Raw genomic sequence first — 25,929 nt, forward strand, 5'->3', positions numbered from 1 at the left:
TCACCAACGAAATCACAACCAGCTTGAACATCATGGACTCCTGGGCAAATGCATTTCAACTAAAACTCAACAAAGAAAAAACACACTTATCCTCTCATCCCAACACAATACAGACAACCCCACAACTATCAACATCCCAGACTGCACTCTCCCTATATCAGACATTCTGAATATCCTCGGTGTTACACTGGACCGCAACCTAACACTAGAGAGCCAAGTAACGTCCACAACAAAGAAAATGTTCCATTCAATGTGGAAACTCAATCGAGTGAAACAGTTTTTCCCAAGGGAAACATTTCGTAACCTGATACAATCAATGGTACTAATCCACTTAGACTACTGCAATGGAATTTATGCGGGATGCAAAGAACAAGCGTTAAAGAAACTCCAGACCGCTCAAAACACGGCAGCTAGGCTTATCTTCGGAAAAACACGATTTGAAAGCGCAAAACCCTTACGCGAAAAACTACACTGGCTCCTAATCAAAGGCATTGCTTTCATAATCTGCACTCTGGTCCACAAAATTATCTACGGTGAAGACCCTGGATACATGACAGACCTGATCGACCTCCCAACCAGGAATACATCTGAATCTACACGAATCTACACTATTCAAGCTGTAAAGGACTCAAATACAAATCAACCTATGCTTCCAATTTTTCCTACCACGTTCGACCACTTACACTTGAGGAAAAAAACTAAAAACTAACCTGTTGGATTGGTCGGGTATGCCTTTTCAATCATAAACTCCTGATCTCTGCAACACAATATACCTAACTTACGAAATAGACATCACACAACTCTTCTGTTGAACGATTCCCTAATGTGGCTGTACCACATGAACTCTATCCTACCACAACATCACTTTGTATTTGTTTACATCGGAGTATGGAAACACCTCTCCGCTACTATATAAGCCACATTGAACCTGCAAATAGGTGGGAAAATGTGGGATACAAATGTAACAAATAAATATAGTAGAATTAGAAAAGGTACAGAGAAGGGCGACGAAAATGATAAAAGGGATGTGGCGACTTCCCTATGAGGAAAGGCTAAAGTGGCTAGGGCTCTTCAGCTTGGAGAAAAGACGGCTGCGGGGAGATATGATAGAGGTCTGTAAAATAATGAGTGGAGTTGAACGGGTAGATGTGAAGCGTCTGTTTATGCTTTTCCAAAAATATTAGGACTAGGGGGCATGCGATGAAGCTACAAAGTGGTAAATTTAAAACGAATCGGAGAAAATGTTTCTTCACTCAACGTGTAATTAAACTCTGGAGTTCATTGCCGGAGAATGTGGTAAAGGCGGTTAGCTTAGCAGAGTTTTAAAAAAGTTTAGACTGCGAAGGGGGGGGGGCGTGTCAAGATGGCGCCGTGAGCGGACGCGTTTGAAGAGAGCTCCGACCTTCTCCCTCTAAAACTAAATTTCCTCGTTCCAAATGCCGCACACTAAACGGAAAGGGACGCTCCAAGGGCTTCCCTTACCTTCTGGAACGTCTACCCCGGTGGGACAGGGTCTCGAGCGCTTCTTCCCCGCTCTTTCTTGTGGAGGCGGTGCGGAATCCTTGCCGGGAGGAGCCGGTGAAGCGGTCCCCCCGCTGGAGGCAGAAATATCACTTTCCCCGCCATGCTCGACAGCTCCTCCGTGTCCTGCAACAAACGCCAGTTGCGTGGGGTCTACTCTGGAGTCCGGAAGGGGCGAATGGGAGAGGCCCACAAGGGAACTTGACTGTGCTGGGATAACAGTGATTGCAGGAAGAGAAACGGAGGTGAATTTAGAAAGGATTTGGCTGAAGCTACTGGATATAGAGAAAACCTTGGGACAGTCCTCGGCAGAGGTAAAATCTTTAAATTTACATGTGAAGGAAGTGAAGGACTCTCTGGACATGGTTAAACAAGATTTTTCCACGCAAATTGAGGCCTTACAGAGAGAGACAAAGCAGACAGAAGATTTCAAGGTGGCTGTGATTAAAGATAATTTAGATATTAGAAAGAAGATAGAGCAAATGGAGAACTTCAATAGGAGACTGAATTTACGCGTTTTGAATTTCCCTAGACTGATGGGTGTATCCCCAAAGGACATGTTTGTAAGATTCTTGAAAGAAAATTTGAATTTTCCACAGGCAGTTGTTCCTCCATTAAATAAAATTTATTATATACCTAGTACAATGAAAAAAAAATAGGAGAAAAATCAAATGATTTACAAAATATCACAGCTATTTTGGAGCAATCTATGGATGACGTAATTGAAAGAGGAATGTTGATAGCTTCATTTGTTTTTCAACAGGACTTAAATGCAATAATGAGGTTATACTTTAAATCAACTAACCGTATTTTTGCTGGTCAAAAAATTTGGCTTTACCCTGATGTGACTAAGTCAACTCAGGAAAAATGAAAAATGTTTCTCTCTATGAGGTCAAAAGTAATAGACTTGGGGGGGGGGGGGGAATCCTTCCTCCTGGCTTATCCGTGTAAATGTCTCATAAGGTTAAATCAGTTAAAATATGTTTTTTATGTTCCTGATCAGCTTAAGTCCTTTCTAGAAACTAAACATCGTCAGAGTTAAAAGAAAAGTTGAGAATAACGACGCCATAATTTTTGTGGAAATTATTTTATATTTTAAATGTTGTAATACTTCACTAATTCCTGCCCCCCTTCTTTTCTATATATTGAGGTCTAAGGAAGCCGATCTGTAGGAGTGTATGTGGAGAATAAGGATATTCCTGTAATAATTGTTTTGATTTCATGGCTGTGTTTAGCTTGACAGTATGTTACCCAGCTTATTTTTGAAAGAGAAAGATGCCCATATTTCGACCCAAATCAGGAGATGGGTGTCCGTTTCCTGTGGGCGCCCAAATTGGTATAATTGAAACCCAATTTTTGGTGTCCTCAACTGCAGTCCGTCACGGAGACGAACAAAGATCACTGGGGTGTGTCGGAGGCATGGCGAAGGCGGGGCTGGGGCGCGGTTATCGGCCAAGGAGAGATGGGCGTCTTTAGCTGATAATCGAAACAAGAAGGGCGTTTTTGACCAGAATTTGGTCCACTTTATTTGGACCCTTTTTTTTCAGGTCCAAGTCCCAAAAAAGTGCCCCAACTGACCAGGTGACCACCGGAAGGAATCGGGGATGACCTCCCCTGACTCCCCCAGTAGTCACTAACCCCCTCCCACCAACAGAAACCCACTTTTTTCCCAGCCTGTATGCCAGCCTCAAATGCCGTACCAACCTCCATGACAGCAGAATGTGTTCTATCTTCTGACAGCCTTTCCCTGGTTCTGATGTGGGTCTCGGGTGAGTGTGACACCTTTTCTGTTAAGGGCACTGCAGAGTCACATCAGCAATGCATTGTGGTGGGTGTAGGGTATTGGGCTCCGTGATTCCACTAGCTTGTGTTAAATGCTCAAAATGTTGGTAGTTGGTAGGCTCTACTCCCATGGTGCTTTTCCCTCTGCTTACTGGGTCAGTGTGTGCCCTGTTTTGTTTCCGGTAGTCTATGAGGTGGTGGCCATTTGTGTAAGACACTTTTTGATCCTTTTCATGTGTTAGCCACGTTACAGCACTTAGTTCTTACCTTGAATGTTGCTGAAAGAGGGCATTGTACACCATTCTGCCAGCTCGGACCTACTGCTAATCTCAGTACCAGCGAGACTCGTTGCCAGTGGGGCACAACCTCTGATCTGCAGTTAAATGTGAGTAAACGTGCTTATTCAAATAAAGGGCGTTTTCAGCGAGATTAGTCTTCAGGTGTCAACTGCTGTGCCAAGGTTATACACCAGCAACAAGTCCTGTCCCTGGAGCACTTTTAGTGGTTACTGCAGTGCACTTCAGGCAGGCAGACCCAGGCCCATCCCCCCCACCCGTAACACTAAAACCCACTGTACCCACATGTAATTGCCCCTTCACCCCTAAGAGCTATGGTAGTGTTGTACATTTGTCCCTCCCACGACCAAATGGCTTGGATTGGGACGTTTCTGAGCTGGGCGTTTTTAGTTTCCATTATCGCTTTAAAAAAACCCGCCCATCTCAGAAGGGACCAAATCCATGGCATTTGGTTCGTCCAAACCGTATTTTCGAAACGAAAGATGGATGCCCATCTTTTTCGATAATGCGGTCTGTTCCACCTCTTCACATACCCGTTTCCGGACATAGACGCCCATGGAGATGGGCGTTCACGTTCGATTATTCCCCTCCACGTCTGTTAAAGTGCATATAACTAATAAAAATTATATAAAAAAAGTTTAGACTGCTTCCTAAAGGAAAAGGCCATTGACCATTATTAAATTGAACTTGGGGAAAGTCCACTATTTCTGGGATAAGCAGTATGTTTAAATCCTTTTTATTAAGAACAGTAACAGCAATTGCAAATACAATTTCCCAATGAAGAACCAAATATAAGATAACATCAGCAAAACTCAAGCTAAGATATAAACTGCATCTATACAATTTTATATTTTCTCCCCCCTTCCCCCCTCCCCACCCCCAACCCGTTCCACCCTCCTATACCTTCATTGATGTCATTGTCACTACTCACTCTGTAATTTTATCGCGGAATTCAAACTGCATTACCTCCACTGATCTCAAGTCATCTCATAATAACATGGTACAGATTCATATGTCAGAAGTCATATTTGTTTCAAGCCCAATAGTATTATCAATCATAGCCTCTTTTGTCTCACCCCTCATCCATTGCCCAGTAAATTATTCGGATATCACATGGTATTAATAATTCAGCAAGAAACTTCTCCCTTGGGAGGGGAGAGTGACCCACAGGGGTTCCCACATTGCCTGGAACTTCAAGCCCGGAGCATTGTCCATGTCTGTGATTCCACATCTGTCTATACGCATTTGCTTTATTAACTGTGACCGCCAGACTTGTGGCAAGGGCCCTTCTTTAAGCCTCCATGATTGCAAGATGGAGGTGATACCAAAGTATACTACCAGTTTCACAAATGCTTTAAAGCCCTCTGGCGGGTCTGTCGAATATTTAAAGTTATTAAATAGCAGCAAAGGGTCTCTAATCAAGGTTCAATTCCAAAGCTGCTCCACTATTCCCAGCACCTTCCCCCCAAAACATTGTATATGTGTGTATTCCAAAACATTTGCCCTAGCATAGCTAAACAGTGCCCACAATTGGGGCAGTCCCCACAAGTCACAAATCCCGCCCGGAGCGCTCTACGCAGGGACACATGCGTTCTCAAAACCCATCTATATAATCTCTCTCTCTGTGGTGTAGAGAGTCTCTGCACGTACAGAGACTTTATATAGGACCTACATATTTCCGCTGAAACCACACAACCAAGGTCCTCCGACCAGGCACGGGCCAGGCCCAGGTAATCTAGCTCTGCCACCGTATCCTTTAACTGCTGGTGATGAAACTTCAGCGGAACAGAGAGTTGGGCCCCCATGGAGAAGTCCTCCAAGACCTCCACTACGTCCTCTGTCAAATCAGTCCACTCTAAGGAGGCAACATAATGTTTTAATTGAAAATATTCAAAATCGTGGCCAGGGGAAATCTCATATTGAGATTGTAAGTCTGAATAAGTACGCATCTGACCTTCCTCTGTTACTACATGCGCTAAATATACTATTCCTTTCTTGGCCCACAATTTGAATATACTAGCTCCCTGACCCGGGGGGAAAGCAGGGTTATTGCATATAGATAGCCAGGGAATGTAATGGCCGAAAAATAATGGTATCTGCAAATCCATCTCCAGGTGGCTCTAAGGGACTGTAATAGTGGGTGCCTCTGAAAGGCACCAGGTGGCAGTGTGTACCCCCTGAATGTAGAAGATGACTAAAATGTATCCTTGGAAACAGGGAGGTCTCCACTGACGTTAATGAAAAATCAGAAACCCCCCGGTACCAATCATTAATATGCCTCATTGCGCAGGCAATTGTTAAAAATTTAATGTTTAAGAGCCCCATACCTCCTCCATCTCATGGGCCCGATTTCTGGTGATATGGTAATCGCGGCTTCTTCCCTTGCCATAAATAATCTTGTACAAGTCTCCTCAATGTCCTCTCTTCTCTACTTTTCAGGTAAAGTGGAAGTTGCTGAAATGTGTATAGCCATCTGGGAGCCACCATCATATTAAATAGTGCTATGCGGCCACAGACTGTTAATGGCAGCGCCTTCCACATAGACAATTTGCATTTAGTCATGTCTAGTAATGGATCAATATTGTCTTTATATAAAGCAACCCTGTCATTCGTGATAAATACTCCTAAGTACGTCATCTTCGATTCTGTCCACCTAAGTGGGAACTCCCCCCTCCATCAAGTGTGTGTGGCGTCATCTAGTGCCAAGACACGATTTACTGAGGTTAAGGATAAAGCCGGACAGCAGGCCATATTCCTCAACCAAATTTAGAGCCGCCTCCAGCGATTGTTGCGGTTCTGATAAAACCAGAAGAATGTCATCTGCTTATGCCAAAGCCCGAACCTCCTTGATCCCCTATTGTTACACCCTCTATCCTGGGGCTAGATTTTAGTAACCGTAGTAGGGGCTCCAAGGCCAGATCAAACAGCAGCGGGGAGAGTGGGCACCCCTGCCTCGTTCCCTGACATATCCGAAATCTTTCTGAAATCCCTCCATTCACCGCTACGTGGGCTTCCATGTCAGCATAGAGGGCCTTCACTGCATTTACTAACCCATTTGGTATCCCCACCCATTCAAGGACCTGAAACAAAAATCCCCAGCCGACCTTATCAAATGCTTTGGCTGCATCCAAACTAAATATTATCCCCAGATGTTGCTGGTAACTGCATTGGGCCATTGCCAGTAAGGTCTTCTGTATATGTAATACAGAATGGCGCTTTGGTATAAAACCCACCTGAGCTGGTCCTATAATGCTTGGTAAACATCTCATCAATCTAGTGGCCAAAATCTTAGCTAGTAATTTAATGTCTACGTTAATTAAAGATATAGGCCTATATGACTCCGGCTCCTCGACGGCCTTTCCCGGTTTCAGCAATAAAGTAATGTGTGCTATATTCTCATATAGAGGGAAACTCCCTTCCTGGATAACTGCCTGGTGGTAACCAAATAGCAGCCTTATCAGCGTATGTTGCATAAGTTTATAAAATTCTCCTGAGAACCCATCTATCCCAGGTGCTGAAAAAGCTTTCAGGCCTCTAATCGCACTTTGCAATTCTTTCGGCTGCAGTGGGGAATCCAGCCAAGATATCTCTGCCTCACCCAAGCGGGGCATGTGTGCCTTTGAAAGGGATTGCTGCACTACTTCCAGTCCTACAGACTGCCCTTGAGCATACTATTGCTGAAAATGGTCGTGCAGGAACTCAAGTATCTGGCTTGTTCGTTATGTTCCCCGTCTGGTCTTTCATCACTGGAATTGTTCTGTTCCCTCCCTTTTTCTGCGCCATTCTTGCCAATAAGCAGCCTGATCTATTACCAAATTGGTTAAACCGATATTTCTGAAATGTTTGATTTCGCTGCACTTGGTCTTGTAACAGGGTGTTAGTAGTGGCCTGTAGGGCTAGATAATTATCCCTATGTGATTCTTTTGGCATCACTATGTACCTACGCCTGGCTCTTTGCAGCTGCCTGTTTAAATATATAAGGCTAATTGCAGTGTTTTTTTCGCCACGCTGTTATGCAAGCAATTAGATCTCCTCTGATTACTGATTTGCCTGCACACCAAAAGACTTGCGGATTGGCTCTATAGTCCCTATTATATTTGTTTCATATTCTTCCCACTTAGTGTGTAGAAATTTCTGGAAATTCTTATCCTTGATAAGATAACTGGGGAATCTCCAACTCCTAGTCCGCTGGAAACTGCCTGGGGCCTCTAGCTCAAGCCAAACTGGCGCATGATCAGAAATCACTATTTCCTCAATGCTGGAACACTTTATCCCCGAAAAGAGGTCAGTGGTTGCCAACATATAGTCCAGGCGTGCCCACGTCCCATGTGCTCTAGATCTATGCGTAAATTCTTGGGTATCTGGGTGCAGGAGTCTCCACACGTCTACCACAGAGAGAGAGTTCCCAAACTCTTGTAACATCCCTCCCCCTCTCCGCCCCTCAGGTCTTCCCCCCCTGGCACCCGAACAATCTATACTACAATCCATCAAATTATTCATGTCCCCTGTGACAATCAAAACTTTTGCCCTGGTATGGAAGCAATACCCGCATTAGCTCAGGGAAGAATGCACTTTCCGGTGGGGTGGGAGCATTGATATTTATCAGATATAATTTAACAGATATATATTTGTGAGTGACATTGCCGAAGGCTTAGAAGGTAAAGTTTGCCTATTTGAGGATGATACTAAGATCTGTAACAGAGTGGACACCCGGGAGAGAGTGGAAAACATGAAAAAGGATCTGAGGAAGCTAGCAGAATGGTCTAAGGTTTGGCAATTAAAATTCAATGCAAAGAAATGCAAAGTGATGCACTTAGGGAGTAGAAATCCACGGGAGACGTATGTGTTAGGCGGTGAGAGTCTGATAGGTACGGACGGGGAGAGGGATCTCGGGGTGATAGTATCTGAAGGCGACGAAACAGTGTGACAAGGCGGTGGCCGTAACTAGATGGTTGCTAGGCTGTATAGAGAGAGGTGTGACCAGCAGACAAAAAGAAGTTTTAATGCCCCTGTATAAGTCGTTGGTGAGGCCCCACCTGGAGTATTGTTTTCAGTTTTGGAGGCCGTATCTTGCTAAGGATGTAAAAAGAATTGAAGCGGTGCAAAGAAAAGCTACGAGAATGGTATGGGATTTGCGTTACAAGATGTATGAGGAGAGACTTGCTGACCTGAACATGTATACCCTGAAGGAAAGGAGAAACGGGGGTGATATGATACAGGCGTTCAAATATTTGAAAGGTATTCCGCACACGAACCTTTTCCGGAGCTGGGAAGGTGGTAGAACTAGAGGACATGAAATGAAATTGAAGGGGGGCAGACTACTACTACTACTACTACTACTATTTAGCATTTCTATAGCACTACAAGGCATACGCAGCGCTGCACAAACATAGAAGAAAGACAGTCCCTGCTCAAAGAGCTTACAATCTAGTAGACAAAAAATAAAGTAATCAAATCAATTAATGTATACAGGATGGAGGAGAGGAGGGTGGGTGAAGGCAAGTGGTTACAAGTGGTTACGAGTCAAAAGCAATGTTAAAGAGGTGGACTTTCAGTCTAGATTTAAAGGTGGCCAAGGATGGGGCAAGGCATAGGGGCTCAGGAAGTTTATTCCAGGTGTAGGGTGCAGCGAGACAGAGGGCGTGAAGTCTAGAGTTGGCAGTAGTGGAGAAGGGAACAGATAAGAAGGATTTATCCATGGAGTGGAGTGCACGGGAAGGGGTGTAGGGAAGGACGAGTGTGGAGAGATACTGGGGAGCAGCAGAGTGAGTACATTTATAGGTTAGTAGAAGAAGTTTGAACAGGATGCGAAAACGGATAGGGAGCCAGTGAAGCGACTTGAGGAGAGGGGTAGTATGAGTAAAGCGACCCTGGCGGAAGATGAGACGGGCAGCAGAGTTATGAACCGATTGGAGAGGGGAGAGGTGACTAAGTGGGAGGCCAGCAAGAAGCAGATTGCAGTAGTCTAAACGAGAGGTGACAAGGGTGTGGATGAGGGTTTTGGTAGAGTGCTTGGAAAGAAAGGGGCGGATTTTACGGATGTTGTAAAGAAAGAAACGACAGGTCTTGGCGATCTGCTGGATGTGAGCAGAGAAGGAGAGAGAAGAGTCAAAGATGACCCCAGGGTTTCGAGCTGAGGAGACAGGGAGAATGAGAGATCTATCAACAGAAATAGAAAACGGGGGGAGTGGGGAGGTGGGTTTGGGGGGGAAAAATAAGAAGCTCGGTTTTGGTCATGTTTAATTTCAGGTGGCGTTGAGACATCCAGACAGCAATGTCAGACAAGCACGCTGAAACTTTGGTTTGGATGCAAGGTGAGATATCAGGGGTAGAAAGGTAGATTTGGGAGTCATCAGCATAGAGATGGTAGGAAAAACAATGGGATGAGATTAATGAACCAAGGGAAGAAGTGTAGATAGAAAAGAGGAGGGGACCAAGAACAGAACCCTGAGGTACGCTGACAGGCAGAGGGATAGAAGTAGAAGAGGATCCACCAGAGTGAACACTAAAGGTGCGGAGGGAGAGGTAGGAAGAGAACCAGGAAAGGCAGAGGCCTGGAATCCAAGTGAGGACAGGGTATTGAGAAGTATGCTGTGATCGACAGTGTCAAAAGCAGCTGAAAGATCAAGAAGAATGAGGATGGAGGGAGAACCAAGATGGCACCGTGGTGAGACGCTACTCCAGACGCGCTTAGAATATTTCGTCTGAGGAACCACGAGAGGAGTCCGAATTCCCTATTATGGGGAAGCGGAGAGGAAAGGTGAGGGAGGCTCCTATTACCTCGACCGAAATCCACCCCTCAAGGCAAACCGATGGTCGAAAACTTCGGAGTAACTCTGGGACCCCGGGCTACCTCTTCTCCTGCTATTAGACCGCTTCCATCGACTCGGTTAGCAGTGCAGACGGGGTTTCTCTTAGCCCCCGACGCCCGTGTGGCACCTCTCCAACCAGGAAGTGAGCGAGCGGTTTGTGACTCGGTTGGAACTATTCCGGCAACGGTGAGGAACTCCGAAGAAGGGAGCCTATCCGCACGCAATGGCGAAGGAGACCTGGTAGGACAAACTTTACAAATTTTTTCTTCAGCTGTGAGTGCCGGGTTAAAGCAGATCTCCAATGCCCCTCTTCCTGATATGAAAATTGAGACTATAAAACCTGCCGTAGTGACTATGGATTCACTGTGGGACCTAACCTTTTCATTGCACTCTTCACTACAAACAGTTTTGTTAAAAAATGCTGGTGAAATAAAAATTTTATCAGATGCCCTACTGTCTCAGGAGCAGATTAATGCCCGACAGTTGTCTGATACTCAAGCGCTTCAGGGTAAAATTCAAAAGCTGGGGAACTTGAATAGAGCCACAATTAAGGAGAGTATATTTGTTAAACGAAAGATGGAACATCTTGAAAATCAACAGAGAAGACTTAATTTGAGACTTATCAACTTCCCCAGATCTCCAATAATTTCTGCGATTGAAATGTTTAAAAAATACCTGAAGGAAGTTTTAGAGATGCCGAGTGAGACCCTTCCACCTATAACAAAGGTGATTTATCTCCAGACTTTTGCACCATCTAAATCTGGAAGCGACCCTGGAGTTAAGGAGGGAGGATTGAACTTGACGTCCTTTCTAGAATCTTCTTTGGAGATAGTTACCCAAAGGACAACAGCAGTGGTAACATTTGCACTTGAGATAGATATGTTAATGGTACTGAAGTTATTCTTTAGACATTTGGACTCAGTGTTTTTTGGTTGTAAAGTTAGAATTTTTCCGGATCTCGCAAGAGAGACCCAGTATAGACGTAAGGCCTTTTTGGCACTTCGTCAGAGAACTTTAAATTTGGGTGCAACATTCACCCTTAAATTTCCTTGTATTTGTCGTTTCCTATATCAACAACATAGTTATCAATTTTTTGATCCAAAACAACTTGATTTTTTGATCTCTAAGGAAGTTGAGAATGCAGTTGTGAAGGTTTAGATACCCCACATGGGCACTGTAAAATAGATTGAGAATGTAACTGTAGTTAGTAATGCCTTGTTTATTTAATTTTTATATAGATAAACATATATTTGTAACTTGGTTCTCATTAAGGATTTCCTGTATAGTGGACGATGACTTTATTATTATTTTCTCTATTGGGACAAGATTTTTGACTCAATGTGAATTATGACAATGTTTTGATTATTTCTTATTTCTATATGCTCTTTGATAAGATGTATAATGTGAAACTATAAATAAATAAATAAAAAAAGAATGAGGATGGAATATTGACCCCTGGATTTCGCCAGTAATAGGTCATTGGAGACTTTAGTAAGCGCAGTTTCGGTTGAGTGGAGAGGGCGAAAACCAGATTGTAGTGGGTCAAGAATAGCATGTGAGGAGAGAAAATCAAGGCAGCGGTGGTGAACAGCACGCTCAAGTAATTTGGAGAGAAGAGGGAGATGGGTCGGTAATTAGAGGGACAAGTACGGTCGAGTGAAGGCTTCTTAAGGAGAGGTGTGACCACAGCATGTTTAAAGGCAGTAGGGACAGTTGCAGTGGAAAGTGAGAGGTTGAGAATGTGACAGATAAAAGGAATAAGAGCAGGTGAGATGGCATTAAGAAGGTGGGTGGGAATGGGATCAGAGGAACAGGTGGTACATTTTAAGGAAGAAAGGAGAAGTGTAGTTTCCTGTATAGTAACTTCAGGAAAGGAGGAAAAGGAATGAGGGGAAGGAGAGAGAGGGGAACGGACTAGTGGAGGGAGAGGTGGCGAGGTAGAGAATTCAAGGTTTATCTTTTGAACCTTGTCGTGAAAGAATTCAGCAAGGGTCTGAGGAGATAATGAAGGGGGAGTTGAGGGAGGGGGCACCTTGAGGAGAGAGTTCAATGTGGTGAAGAGAAGTCGAGGGTTAGAGCCAAGAGAGTTGGTCAGTTGGATATAATAATCCTGTTTGGCGCGTAAAAGAGCAGATTGGAAGGAGGTCAGCATGAACTTAAAGTGTAGGAAATCAGCAAGGGCCCGAGATTTCCGCCAGAGGCGTTCGGCAGAGCGGGTACAGGAACGTAGGTAGCGGATATTAGAAGTCAGACAAGGTTGGGGTTTTGTACGCCTTATAGGGTGGGTCATCAAAGGTGCAAGTGTGTCTAAGGCAGAGGATAGTTATTGTTGTAAGAAGAAACAGCCTCGTTGACAGACGTGGATGGTGCCACAGTAGAGAGGAGGTTTGAAACATGGGAGGATAGAGATGAAGGGTCAATATCGTGAAGATTCCTAGATAAATTAGATAAGAGAGGACGGGACTGGGAGGGAGGAGATTTAAGTGTGAAAGTTATAAGATGGTGATCAGAGAGGGGAAGATCAGAGGCAAGGAAACTAGAGGGTGAACAGTTGGAGGAGAAGATAAGATCAAGACAGTGACCATTTTGATGAGTGGGGGAGGTGGAGCATAGTTGGAGATTAAAGAAGGATGTTAAAGCGAGTAACTTGGATATATAAGAGTTGGAAGGATCATTAGCAGGAATATTAAAGTCACCAAGGATGAGAGAGGGGGAGGAAGGATCATGGAAGAAGGCAAGCCAGGCATCAAAGTCACTGAGAAAGGATGAAAGGGACTTATCAGGGGGACGATAAATGACCGCTGTTCGAAGAGGCGGATAGAGTGGACTTCAAAGGAGGAAAAACAGTGAGATTGAGGTGGAAGAAGGGGTTGAAATCTGGAGGAGGGAGAGAGAAGTAATCCAACACCGCCCCCGCGGCCAGCAGGGCGAGTAGTATGTGAAAAAAGATAACCGCTATGGCAGAGGGCTGCGACTGAAGCAGAGTCATCAGGGCAGAGCCAGAGGTGACGCGAGATAAAGAGGTCCTGGATATAGGGGAGTTTGTTACAGATAGAGCGGGCATTCCATAGGGCGCAAGAGAAGGGCAGAGAAGAGGAGGGGAGTAGAGGAATAGAGATGAGGTTAGAGAGGTCGCGGTGAGATCTGTAGAGTTGAGATAATAGTTGGTGAGGAGGGCCAGGATTGGGATTGATGTCACCGGCTGAGAGTAAGAGAAGGAGTAAAAGAGAGTGGAGGAGAGTAGGGGAGGTGTGGCCACAAAGGCGTCGAAGGCGAGAGGTATTTAGGTGGAATGGGGAAGGCAAAATGGAGGGAAGAAAGAGACGGAGATTAAAAGCCAAGAGGGAGGAAGAGGGTAGGAGAGAAGGTGAGGTGATGAAGTCGATGGATGGGCAGTGAGTTCCTGTAGCGGAGAGAGGTAGGGGTGAGGGAAAAGATTAGGAAGGGACAGGGCTAGGAAGAGAATGTGAATAGGGGCCATAAACGACTGAGGTACTTTAGCAACTGGGAAGAAGATTAGATGCAAAGAGAAAAGTGCCCGGCGCGCGGCACCTAGAGCGGAGGCCCTGAGTGGATCGGAGTGGACCTGGGTGTCACCCCGGAGAAGGCTGTAAGGATATGCAGATGAGCTGCAAGTCCTCCACAGCACCTGAAAGGCAGCCGGTGGTAGAGCTGGGCACCTCTCAGCTGAGGAAAGGCTTACCAGGGGTTAGGCCGAAGACTCAAGAAAAATGTCAGGAAGTATTTTTTCATGGAGAGAGTGGTGGATGCTTGGAATGCCCTCCCGCGGGAGGTGGTGAAGATGAAAACGGTAACGGAATTCAAACATGCGTGGGATAAACATGAAGGAATCCTGTTCAGAAGGAAGGGATGCTCAGGAGCTTAGCGAAGATTGGATGGCAGAGCCGGTGCTGGGAGGCAGGGCTAGTGGTTGGGAGGCAGGGCTAGTGCTGGGCAGACTTATACGGTCTGTGCCCTGAAAAAGACAGATACAAATCAGCAGCCTGAACCTCAGAAGAGAAAGAGTGCTGAAAAGAGCCCCAGTTAATTTAAGTGCTACTGCTCTTCGCTTGTGTAACATTTCCATTGTTTACTGCTTTGCATGTTAAAGGCAGGCTTACATCAGGCAATTAGGAAGGAATTCTGTGAAGAAAAAAAAACATCCAAGTGCTCGTCAAGGACGTCTAACAACGAGATGGACGTCTTCCTGCAGCTTTTTTGTGATGGGCATCCTTGGACGTGTTTTTCCTACCTGCAATGTTTTCATCTTGTGCTCCCCCCCCCCCCCCCCCCCCCAGGATCGGAACGTGATACTGGTAACAGCTAAACGCGCTGGGATTGGCTGATAGAGACCTGGAGGGAGGGACATCCAAAAAGTTTTGATTTGGACGTCCTCGCATGTTCCGATCTTGTGTGTGTGGGGGGGGGGGGGGAGGGGGCGCAAGCTGAAAACAACCTTGGAGGGGACTGTTGAGAAAACTGTGCTTGTGGTCAGTTTAGGCAGGTAAGAAAAACAGGGACGGCCTGTTTTTTTTTTCTTCAGAGAAGTCCTAATTGCATATAAGAAAAACACGTCCAAGAAGGACGCCCATCACAAAAGCTGCAGGAAGACGTCCAGCGCGTGTTAGACGTCCCTGATGAGCACTTGTATGTTTTTTTTTCTTTCCGATTCCCTCACAGCAGCCCCAACGAGAGGTGCAGACCTCCCGTTAGGGGTTTCCACGGTAAGGGAATTGGAAAATGGTAGTGCATCTCATTACAATATGGTTTCTACACATTATAATACTAATTTGCTCATCTGCATTCTGTTTTCGTTAGCTGCTACCATGATAGGAAAATAGCTGGGAGAAGCCTTTAGTGCATGCCAGAGTTTACTGCTTGCTCGTTAATGGCTCATTAAGTTTAGTGCATCTGACCCTAAATTATTAGATCAGGGGGAGGAATGCTGGCTTTGGCCTAACCCCTGGTAAGCCTTTCCTCAGCTGAGAGGTACCCACCTCTACCACCGGCTGCCTTTCAGGTGCTGTGGAGGACTTGCAGCTCATCTGCATATCCTTACAGCCTTCTCCGGGGTGACACCCAGGTCCACCCCGATCCACTCAGGGCCTCCGCTCTAGGTGCCCAGCGCTCCCACCAGGTGCTGTGGAGGACTTGCAGCCCTTCTGCATTTCCTCACAGCTGTATCCGGGGTGACTCCAGTTCCACCCCGACCTTCCCAGGGCCTTCTCTCCAAGTGCCCAGAGTTCCCAGGTGCTTTTTGGCTAGGATCAGGCGACCCTCAGGGGGAGGAATGCTGGCTTCGGCCTAACCCCTGGTAAGCCTTTCCTCAGCTGAGAGGTACCCACCTCTACCACCGGCTGCCTTTCAGGTGCTGTGGAGGACTTGCAGCTCATCTGCATATCCTTACAGCCTTCTCCGGGGTGACACCCAGGTCCACCCCGATCCACTCAGGGCCTCCGCTCTAGGTGCCCAGCGCTCCCACCAGGTGCTGTGGAGGACTTGCAGCCCTTCTGCATTTCCTCACAGCTGTATCCGGGGTGACTCCAGTTCCACCCCGACCTTCCCAGGGCCTTCTCTCCAAGTGCCCAGAGTTCCCAGGTGCTTTTTGGCTAGGATCAGGCGACCCTCAGGGGGAGGAATGCTGGCTTCGGCCTAACCCCTGGTAAGCCTTTCCTCAGCTGAGAGGTACCCACCTCTACCACCGGCTGCCTTTCAGGTGCTGTGGAGGACTTGCAGCTCATCTGCATATCCTTACAGCCTTCTCCGGGGTGACACCCAGGTCCACCCCGATCCACTCAGGGCCTCCGCTCTAGGTGCCCAGCGCTCCCACCAGGTGCTGTGGAGGACTTGCAGCCCTTCTGCATTTCCTCACAGCTGTATCCGGGGTGACTCCAGTTCCACCCCGACCTTCCCAGGGCCTTCTCTCCAAGTGCCCAGAGTTCCCAGGTGCTTTTTGGCTAGGATCAGGCGACCCTCAGGGGGAGGAATGCTGGCTTCGGCCTAACCCCTGGTAAGCCTTTCCTCAGCTGAGAGGTACCCACCTCTACCACCGGCTGCCTTTCAGGTGCTGTGGAGGACTTGCAGCTCATCTGCATATCCTTACAGCCTTCTCCGGGGTGACACCCAGGTCCACCCCGATCCACTCAGGGCCTCCGCTCTAGGTGCCCAGCGCTCCCACCAGGTGCTGTGGAGGACTTGCAGCCCTTCTGCATTTCCTCACAGCTGTATCCGGGGTGACTCCAGTTCCACCCCGACCTTCCCAGGGCCTTCTCTCCAAGTGCCCAGAGTTCCCAGGTGCTTTTTGGCTAGGATCAGGCGACCCTCAGGGGGAGGAATGCTGGCTTCGGCCTAACCCCTGGTAAGCCTTTCCTCAGCTGAGAGGTACCCACCTCTACCACCGGCTGCCTTTCAGGTGCTGTGGAGGACTTGCAGCTCATCTGCATATCCTTACAGCCTTCTCCGGGGTGACACCCAGGTCCACCCCGATCCACTCAGGGCCTCCGCTCTAGGTGCCCAGCGCTCCCACCAGGTGCTGTGGAGGACTTGCAGCCCTTCTGCATTTCCTCACAGCTGTATCCGGGGTGACTCCAGTTCCACCCCGACCTTCCCAGGGCCTTCTCTCCAAGTGCCCAGAGTTCCCAGGTGCTTTTTGGCTAGGATCAGGCGACCCTCAGGGGGAGGAATGCTGGCTTCGGCCTAACCCCTGGTAAGCCTTTCCTCAGCTGAGAGGTACCCACCTCTACCACCGGCTGCCTTTCAGGTGCTGTGGAGGACTTGCAGCTCATCTGCATATCCTTACAGCCTTCTCCGGGGTGACACCCAGGTCCACCCCGATCCACTCAGGGCCTCCGCTCTAGGTGCCCAGCGCTCCCACCAGGTGCTGTGGAGGACTTGCAGCCCTTCTGCATTTCCTCACAGCTGTATCCGGGGTGACTCCAGTTCCACCCCGACCTTCCCAGGGCCTTCTCTCCAAGTGCCCAGAGTTCCCAGGTGCTTTTTGGCTAGGATCAGGCGACCCTCAGGGGGAGGAATGCTGGCTTCGGCCTAACCCCTGGTAAGCCTTTCCTCAGCTGAGAGGTACCCACCTCTACCACCGGCTGCCTTTCAGGTGCTGTGGAGGACTTGCAGCTCATCTGCATATCCTTACAGCCTTCTCCGGGGTGACACCCAGGTCCACCCCGATCCACTCAGGGCCTCCGCTCTAGGTGCCCAGCGCTCCCACCAGGTGCTGTGGAGGACTTGCAGCCCTTCTGCATTTCCTCACAGCTGTATCCGGGGTGACTCCAGTTCCACCCCGACCTTCCCAGGGCCTTCTCTCCAAGTGCCCAGAGTTCCCAGGTGCTTTTTTGCTAGGATCAGGCGACCCTCAGGGGGAGGAATGCTGGCTTCGGCCTAACCCCTGGTAAGCCTTTCCTCAGCTGAGAGGTACCCACCTCTACCACCGGCTGCCTTTCAGGTGCTGTGGAGGACTTGCAGCTCATCTGCATATCCTTACAGCCTTCTCCGGGGTGACACCCAGGTCCACCCCGATCCACTCCGGGCCTCCGCTCTAGGTGCCCAGCGCTCCCACCAGGTGCTGTGGAGGACTTGCAGCCCTTCTGCATTTCCTCACAGCTGTATCCGGGGTGACTCCAGTTCCACCCCGACCTTCCCAGGGCCTTCTCTCCAAGTGCCCAGAGTTCCCAGGTGCTTTTTGGCTAGGATCAGGCGACCCTCAGGGGGAGGAATGCTGGCTTCGGCCTAACCCCTGGTAAGCCTTTCCTCAGCTGAGAGGTACCCACCTCTACCACCGGCTGCCTTTCAGGTGCTGTGGAGGACTTGCAGCTCATCTGCATATCCTTACAGCCTTCTCCGGGGTGACACCCAGGTCCACCCCGATCCACTCAGGGCCTCCGCTCTAGGTGCCCAGCGCTCCCACCAGGTGCTGTGGAGGACTTGCAGCCCTTCTGCATTTCCTCACAGCTGTATCCGGGGTGACTCCAGTTCCACCCCGACCTTCCCAGGGCCTTCTCTCCAAGTGCCCAGAGTTCCCAGGTGCTTTTTGGCTAGGATCAGGCGACCCTCAGGGGGAGGAATGCTGGCTTCGGCCTAACCCCTGGTAAGCCTTTCCTCAGCTGAGAGGTACCCACCTCTACCACCGGCTGCCTTTCAGGTGCTGTGGAGGACTTGCAGCTCATCTGCATATCCTTACAGCCTTCTCCGGGGTGACACCCAGGTCCACCCCGATCCACTCAGGGCCTCCGCTCTAGGTGCCCAGCGCTCCCACCAGGTGCTGTGGAGGACTTGCAGCCCTTCTGCATTTCCTCACAGCTGTATCCGGGGTGACTCCAGTTCCACCCCGACCTTCCCAGGGCCTTCTCTCCAAGTGCCCAGAGTTCCCAGGTGCTTTTTTGCTAGGATCAGGCGACCCTCAGGGGGAGGAATGCTGGCTTCGGCCTAACCCCTGGTAAGCCTTTCCTCAGCTGAGAGGTACCCACCTCTACCACCGGCTGCCTTTCAGGTGCTGTGGAGGACTTGCAGCTCATCTGCATATCCTTACAGCCTTCTCCGGGGTGACACCCAGGTCCACCCCGATCCACTCAGGGCCTCCGCTCTAGGTGCCGCGCGCCTAACGGCGCGCGGGGCATTTTTCTCTTTGTATCTAATCTTTTTCCAGTTGCTAAAGTACCTTAATCGTTTATGGCCCCTAGGGGCATTTTTCTCTTTGTATCTAATCTTTTTCCAGTTGCTAAAGTACCTTAATCGTTTATGGCCCCTATTCACATTCTCTTCCTAGCTCTGTCCCTTCCTAATCTTTTCCCTCACCCCCTACCTCTCTCCGCTACAGGAACTCACTTCCCATCCATTGACTTCATCACCTCACCTTCTCTCCTACCCTCTTCCTCCTTTTTGGCTTTTAATCTCCGTCTCTTTCTTCCCTCCATTTTGCCTTCCCCATTCCACCTAAATACCTCTCGCCTTCGACGCCTTCGTGGCCACACCTCTCCTACTCTCCTCCGCTCTCTTTTACTCCTTCTCTTACTCTCAGCTGGTGACATCAATCCCAATCCTGGCCCTCCTCACCAACTATTATCCAAACTCTACAGATCTCACCGTGACCTCTCTAACCTCATCTCTATTCCTCTACTCCCCTCCTCTTCTCTGCCCTTCTCTTGCGCCCTATGGAATGCCCGCTCTATCTGTAACAACTCCCCTATATCCAGGACCTCTTTATCTCGCGTCACCTCCATCTGCTCGCCATAACAGAAACCTGGCTCTGCCCTGATGACTCTGCTTCAGTCGCAGCCCTGTGCCATGGCGGTTATCTATTTTCACATACTCCTCGCCCTGCTGGCCGTGGGGGCGGTGTTGGACTACTTCTCTCTCCCTCCTCCAGATTTCAACCCCTTCTTCCACCTCAATCTCACTGTTTTTCCTCCTTTGAAGTCCACTCTATCCGCCTTTTCTCTCCTCTGCCTCTTCGAATAGCGGTCATTTATCGTCCCCCTGATAAGTCCCTTTCATCCTTTCTCAGTGACTTTGATGCCTGGCTTGCCTTCTTCCATGATCCTTCCTCCCCCTCTCTCATCCTTGGTGACTTTAATATTCCTGCTAATGATCCTTCCAACTCTTATATTTCCAAGTTACTCGCTTTAACGTCGTCCTTTAATCTCCAACTATGCTCCACCTCCCCCACTCATCAAAATGGTCACTGTCTTGATCTCATCTTCTCCTCCAACTGTTCACCCTCTAGTTTCCTTGCCTCCGATCTTCCCCTCTCTGATCACCATCTTATAACTTTCACACTTAAATCTCCTCCCTCCCAGTCCCGTCCTATCCTATCTAATTTATCTAGGAATCTTCACGACATTGACCCTTCATCTCTATCCTCCCATGTTTCAAACCTCCTCTCTACTGTGGCACCATCCACGTCTGTCAACGAGGCTGTTTCTTCTTACAACAATACTCTATCCTCTGCCTTAGACACTCTTGCACCTTTGATGACCCGCCCTGTAAGGCGTACAAAACCCCAACCTTGGCTGACTTCTAATATCCGCTACCTACGTTCCTGTACCCGCTCCGCCGAACGCCTCTGGCGGAAATCTCTGGCCCTTGCTGATTTCTTACACTTTAAGTTCATGCTGACCTCCTTCCAATCTGCTCTTTTACGTGCCAAACAGGATTATTATATCCAACTGACCAACTCTCTTGGCTCTAATCCTCGACTTCTCTTCACCACATTGAACTCTCTCCTCAAGGTGCCCCCTCCCCCAACTCCCCCTTCACTATCTCCTCAGACCCTTGCTGAATTCTTTCACAACAAGGTTCAAAAGATAAACCTTGCTTTCTCTACCTCACCAGCTCTCCCTCCACTAGTCCGTTCCCCTCTCTCTCCTTCCCCTCATTCCCTTTCCTCCTTTCCTGAAGTTACTATTGAGGAAACTACACTTCTCCTTTCTTCCTCAAAATGTACCACCTGTTCCTCTGATCCCATTCCCACCCACCTTCTTAATGCCATCTCTCCTACTCTTATTCCTTTTATCTGTCACATTCTCAACCTCTCACTTTCCACTGCGACTGTCCCTGCTGCCTTTAAACATGCTGTGGTCACACCTCTCCTTAAGAAGCCTTCACTTGACCCTACTTGTCCCTCTAATTACCGACCCATCTCCCTCCTTCCTTTTCTCTCCAAATTACTTGAGCGTGCTGTTCACCGCCGCTGCCTTGATTTTCTCTCCTCACATGCTATTCTTGACCCATTACAATCTGGTTTTCGCCCTCTCCACTCAACCGAAACTGCGCTTACTAAAGTCTCCAATGACCTATTACTGGCTAAATCCAGAGGTCAATATTCCATCCTCATTCTTCTTGATCTTTCCGCTGCTTTTGACACTGTCGATCACAGCATACTTCTCGATACCCTGTCCTCACTTGGATTCCAGGGCTCTGTCCTTTCCTGGTTCTCTTCCTACCTCTCCCTCCGCACCTTTAGTGTTCACTCTGGTGGATCCTCTTCTACTTCTATCCCTCTGCCTGTCGGCGTACCCCAGGGTTCTGTTCTTGGTCCCCTCCTCTTTTCTATCTACACTTCTTCCCTTGGTTCATTAATCTCATCCCATGGCTTTTCCTACCACCTCTATGCTGATGACTCCCAAATCTACCTTTCTACCCCTGATATCTCACCTTGCATCCAAACCAAAGTTTCAGCGTGCTTGTCTGACATTGCTGCCTGGATGTCTCAACGCCACCTGAAATTAAATATGACCAAAACCGAGCTTCTCATTTTCCCCCCCAAACCCACCTCCCCGCTCCCCCCATTTTCTATTTCTGTTGATGGCTCTCTCATTCTCCCTGTCTCCTCAGCTCGAAACCTTGGGGTCATCTTTGACTCTTCTCTCTCCTTCTCTGCTCATATCCAGCAGACCGCCAAGACCTGTCGTTTCTTTCTTTACAACATCCGTAAAATCCGCCCCTTTCTTTCCGAGCACTCTACCAAAACCCTCATCCACACCCTTGTCACCTCTCGTTTAGACTACTGCAATCTGCTTCTTGCTGGCCTCCCACTTAGTCACCTCTCCCCTCTCCAGTCAGTTCAAAACTCTGCTGCCCGTCTCATCTTCCGCCAGGGTCGCTTTACTCATACTACCCCTCTCCTCAAGACCCTTCACTGGCTCCCTATCCGTTTTCGCATCCTGTTCAAACTTCTTCTACTAACCTATAAATGTACTCACTCTGCTGCTCCCCAGTATCTCTCCACACTCGTCCTTCCCTACACCCCTTCCCGTGCACTCCGCTCCATGGATAAATCCTTCTTATCTGTTCCCTTCTCCACTACTGCCAACTCCAGACTTCGCGCCTTCTGTCTCGCTGCACCCTACGCCTGGAATAAACTTCCTGAGCCCCTACGTCTTGCCCCATCCTTGGCCACCTTTAAATCTAGACTGAAAACCCACCTCTTTGACATTGCTTTTGACTCGTAACCACTTGTAACCACTCGCCTCCACCTACCCCCTCCTCTCTTCCTTCCCGTTCACATTAATTGATTTGATTTGCTTACTTTATTTATTTTTTGTCTATTAGATTGTAAGCTCTTTGAGCAGGGACTGTCTTTCTTCTATGTTTGTACAGCGCTGCGTATGCCTTGTAGCGCTATAGAAATGCTAAATAGTAGTAGTAGTAGTAGTAGTCTTTTTCTTCTATGTAAGGAGAGTAAATAAAAGCAAGAAAAAAAGGAAACCGATATGGTTCTCCAAGCAAGTGGCTGAGAAAATAAAGGCTAAAGAGTTGGCGTTCCTGAAATACAGAAAAACTCAAGAAGAGGAACACGGAGAGGAATACCGGATGAAACTCAAAGAAGCCAAGAGAGAGATACGTCTGGCGAAAGCTGAAGAACAAATGGGTAGAAAGGTAAGGAGGGGTGACAAAAAATTTCTTCAGGTATATTAGTGAAAGGAGGAAGACTAAAAAGGGAATTGTGAGACAAAGATGCTGTGAACCGCTATGTAGATAATGATGAAGAAAAAGCAAATTTGCTAAATAAATACTTTTGTACAGTTTTCACAGAAGAAAATCCTGGAGAAGGACCACGATTGACTGGCAAAAGTACATACGAGAATGGAGTGGATATAGAGAGTGTGTATGAACAACTTGAAAATCTAAAGGTGGACAAAGCCATGGGACCAGACGGGATCCACCCCAGGATATTGAGGGCGCTCAGAGAGGTTCTGGCGGGTCCTCTTAAAGATTTGTTTAATAAATCCTTGGAGACGGGAGAGGTTCAGTGGGATTTGAGGACGACGGAGGAAGCTGGAAACTACAGGCCAGTAAGCCTCACTTCGGTTATTGGAAAAGTAATGGAAGCGATGCTGATGGAAAGGATAGTGAATTTCCTGGAAGCCAATAAGTTACAAGATCCGAGACAACATGGTTTTACCAAAGGTAAATCGTGCCAAACGAATCTCATTGAATTCTTTGACTGGGTGACCGGAGAATTGAATCATGGATGTGCTATGGACGTAATCTACTTAGGTTTCAGCAAAGCTTTTGACACGGTTCCCCACAGGAGGCTCTTAAATAAACTTGACAGGCTGAAGATAGGACCCGACGTGGTGAACTGGATTAGGAACTGGTTGGCGGACAGACACCAGAGGGTGGTGGTTAATGGAATTCGCTTGGATGAGGGAAAGGTGAGTAGTGCGGTGTCTCAGGGATCGGTGCTGGGGCCGATTCTGTTCAATATATTTGTGAGTGACATTGCCGAAGGGTTAGAAGGTAAAGTTTGCCTTTTTGCGGATGATACTAAGATTTGTAACAGATTGGACACCCCGGAGGGAGTGGAAAACATGAAAAAGGATCTGCAGAAACTGGAAGAATGGATTAAGGTTTGGCAATTAAAATTCAATGCGAAGAAATGCAAAGTGATACACTTGGGGAGTAGAAATCCACGGGAGATGTATGTTTTAGGTGGTGAGAGTCTGATATTGTCACATTTTCTGAACAGGAAACTGGGTTGTGAGCCCTTGGGCCACTGCCGAGGAGCGGCAGTGGCAGGCAAAACCACCCCACACTGAAGACTAGGCAAATCTCCGGCAAGCAGTTAGGCTTCACCTGCACTTGGCCACTTTTCACCCAGAGTTGAGCACTGGGCTTCAGGTGGCCGGCAGGACTTGCTGGACAGGGCAGGCCTGGATAACAGCAAGGCAGCACAGGGACTGAGGGTCAGAGGGGAAAGGGAGGAACATGGGCAGCAAGACAGGAGACTGGGCAAGGAAGGGAAAGCTAAAGGCAGAACAGAAAGCTGCAGAACAGCCAATAAACAGGGAACAAACACTGACTAACAAGACACAGAACAAAGAGCTGCAAGCAGCCCCAAAGCCAGAACACAGACAAACAGAAACTAAACACAGAATTACAAACAAGAAACCAGGCAAGGAAAGCAAGCAAAACCTAAACTAAACACAGACTAACTAGAAACAGGCAAGAATCTCAGGCAAACACTGGACTAGCAGAAGTGCAACAAGCACCAACATACCAGGGCCTTAAACGCAATGCAAAGGCAAAGGCAGAGAGGTTCCAAATGGCTAATAAGCCCAGCAGGCAGCTGAGACTCAGGTGCAACAATCACCAGGCAACTATGGGTCGGGCAGCCTGGAAGATCCGGACTGGACTGAGCTGAAATCTGGAACGGGTGACAGCACACCGACAATCTAATACATCCAGCACACAGAGACAGAACTAACTCGCAACAGACAGAAGCCAGCTCAGAAGCTGACCACAGGAAATAAGGTGAGTCTGAGAGGGGTCACGGCCACAGACGTGACAGATATGTACAGATGGGGAGAGGGATCTTGGGGTGATAGTATCTGAGAATCTGAAGGCGACGAAACAGTGTGACAAAGGCAGTGGCTGTAGCTAGAAGGTTGCTAGGCTGTATAGAGAGAGGTGTGACCAGCAGAAGAAAGGAGGTGTTGATGCCCCTGTATAAGTTGTTGGTGAGGCCCCACCTGGAGTATTGTTTTCCGTTTTGGAGGCCGTATCTTGCTAAGGATGTAAAAAGAATTGAAGCGGTGCAAAGAAAAGCTACAAAAATGGTATGGGATTTGCGTTACAAGATGTATGAGGAGAGACTTGCTGACCTGAACATGTATACGCTGGAGGAAAGGAGAAACAGGGGTGATATGATGCAGACGTTCAAATATTTGAAAGGTATTAATCCGCAAACAAACCTTTTCCATAGATGGGAAGGCAGTAGAACTAGAGGACATGAAATGAGATTGAAGGGGGGCAGACTCAAGAAAAATGTCAGGAAGTAGTTTTTTCATGGAGAGAGTGGTGGATACTTGGAATGCCCTCCCACAGGAGGTGGTGGAGATGAAAAAGGTAACGGCGTTCAAAAATGCGTGGGATAAACATAAAGCAATCCTGTTCAGAAGGAATTGATCCTCAGAAGCTTAGTGGAGATTGGGTGGCAGAGCTGGTGGTGAGACGCAGGGTTGGGAGGCGGGGCTAGTGCAGGGCAGACTTCTATGGTCTGTGCCCTGAAAATGGCAGATGCAAATCAAGGTCAGGTATACACATTAAGTGGCACATATGAGTTTATCTTGTTGGGCAGATTGGATGGACCATAAAGGTCTTTCTCTGCTATCATCTACTATGTTACTATGTTATTACTATATATATGGGATCATCAAGTGAATCAGGTTGCCACAAATTTTTAAAATTGTAGTGAAAATAAAACTTTCTGGTCCATATTTGGCAAGTGGCTGTCATCATTTTCTATGTTCACCACTGGCTGTATTCTTGGATATTCAGTGCCTGGTTATGTCCGGGCACTGGCATTGAATATCTGGTTCTAGGTTGGCTGCTGAAGCTTATGCGGTAAGTACAATATTCAGCCCTTGACCACATAAGTTGAACCACTTAAATGTAGGACCGCTATTTAAGCGGTTATCTTATGCAGTCAAGGGCTGAACATTGGCACTTATATGCACAAGTGCCAACTTCGTTCCCCAAATGCTCGCTAGTTAGCCAGTTTTGGT

The 25,929-nt window shown here is 47.8% G+C and overlaps 1 protein-coding gene across 3 annotated transcripts in view; it reads left to right on the forward strand.

Annotated features, from left to right (window-relative positions):
* AMFR (autocrine motility factor receptor) overlaps positions 1 to 25,929 on the forward strand; it is a 501,372-nt gene that overhangs the window by 147,678 nt on the left and 327,765 nt on the right. The window lies entirely within an intron of this gene.

The sequence above is a fragment of the Microcaecilia unicolor genome, chromosome 5, assembly GCF_901765095.1.
Source record: "Microcaecilia unicolor chromosome 5, aMicUni1.1, whole genome shotgun sequence".
Taxonomy (NCBI): Eukaryota; Metazoa; Chordata; class Amphibia; order Gymnophiona; family Siphonopidae; genus Microcaecilia; species Microcaecilia unicolor.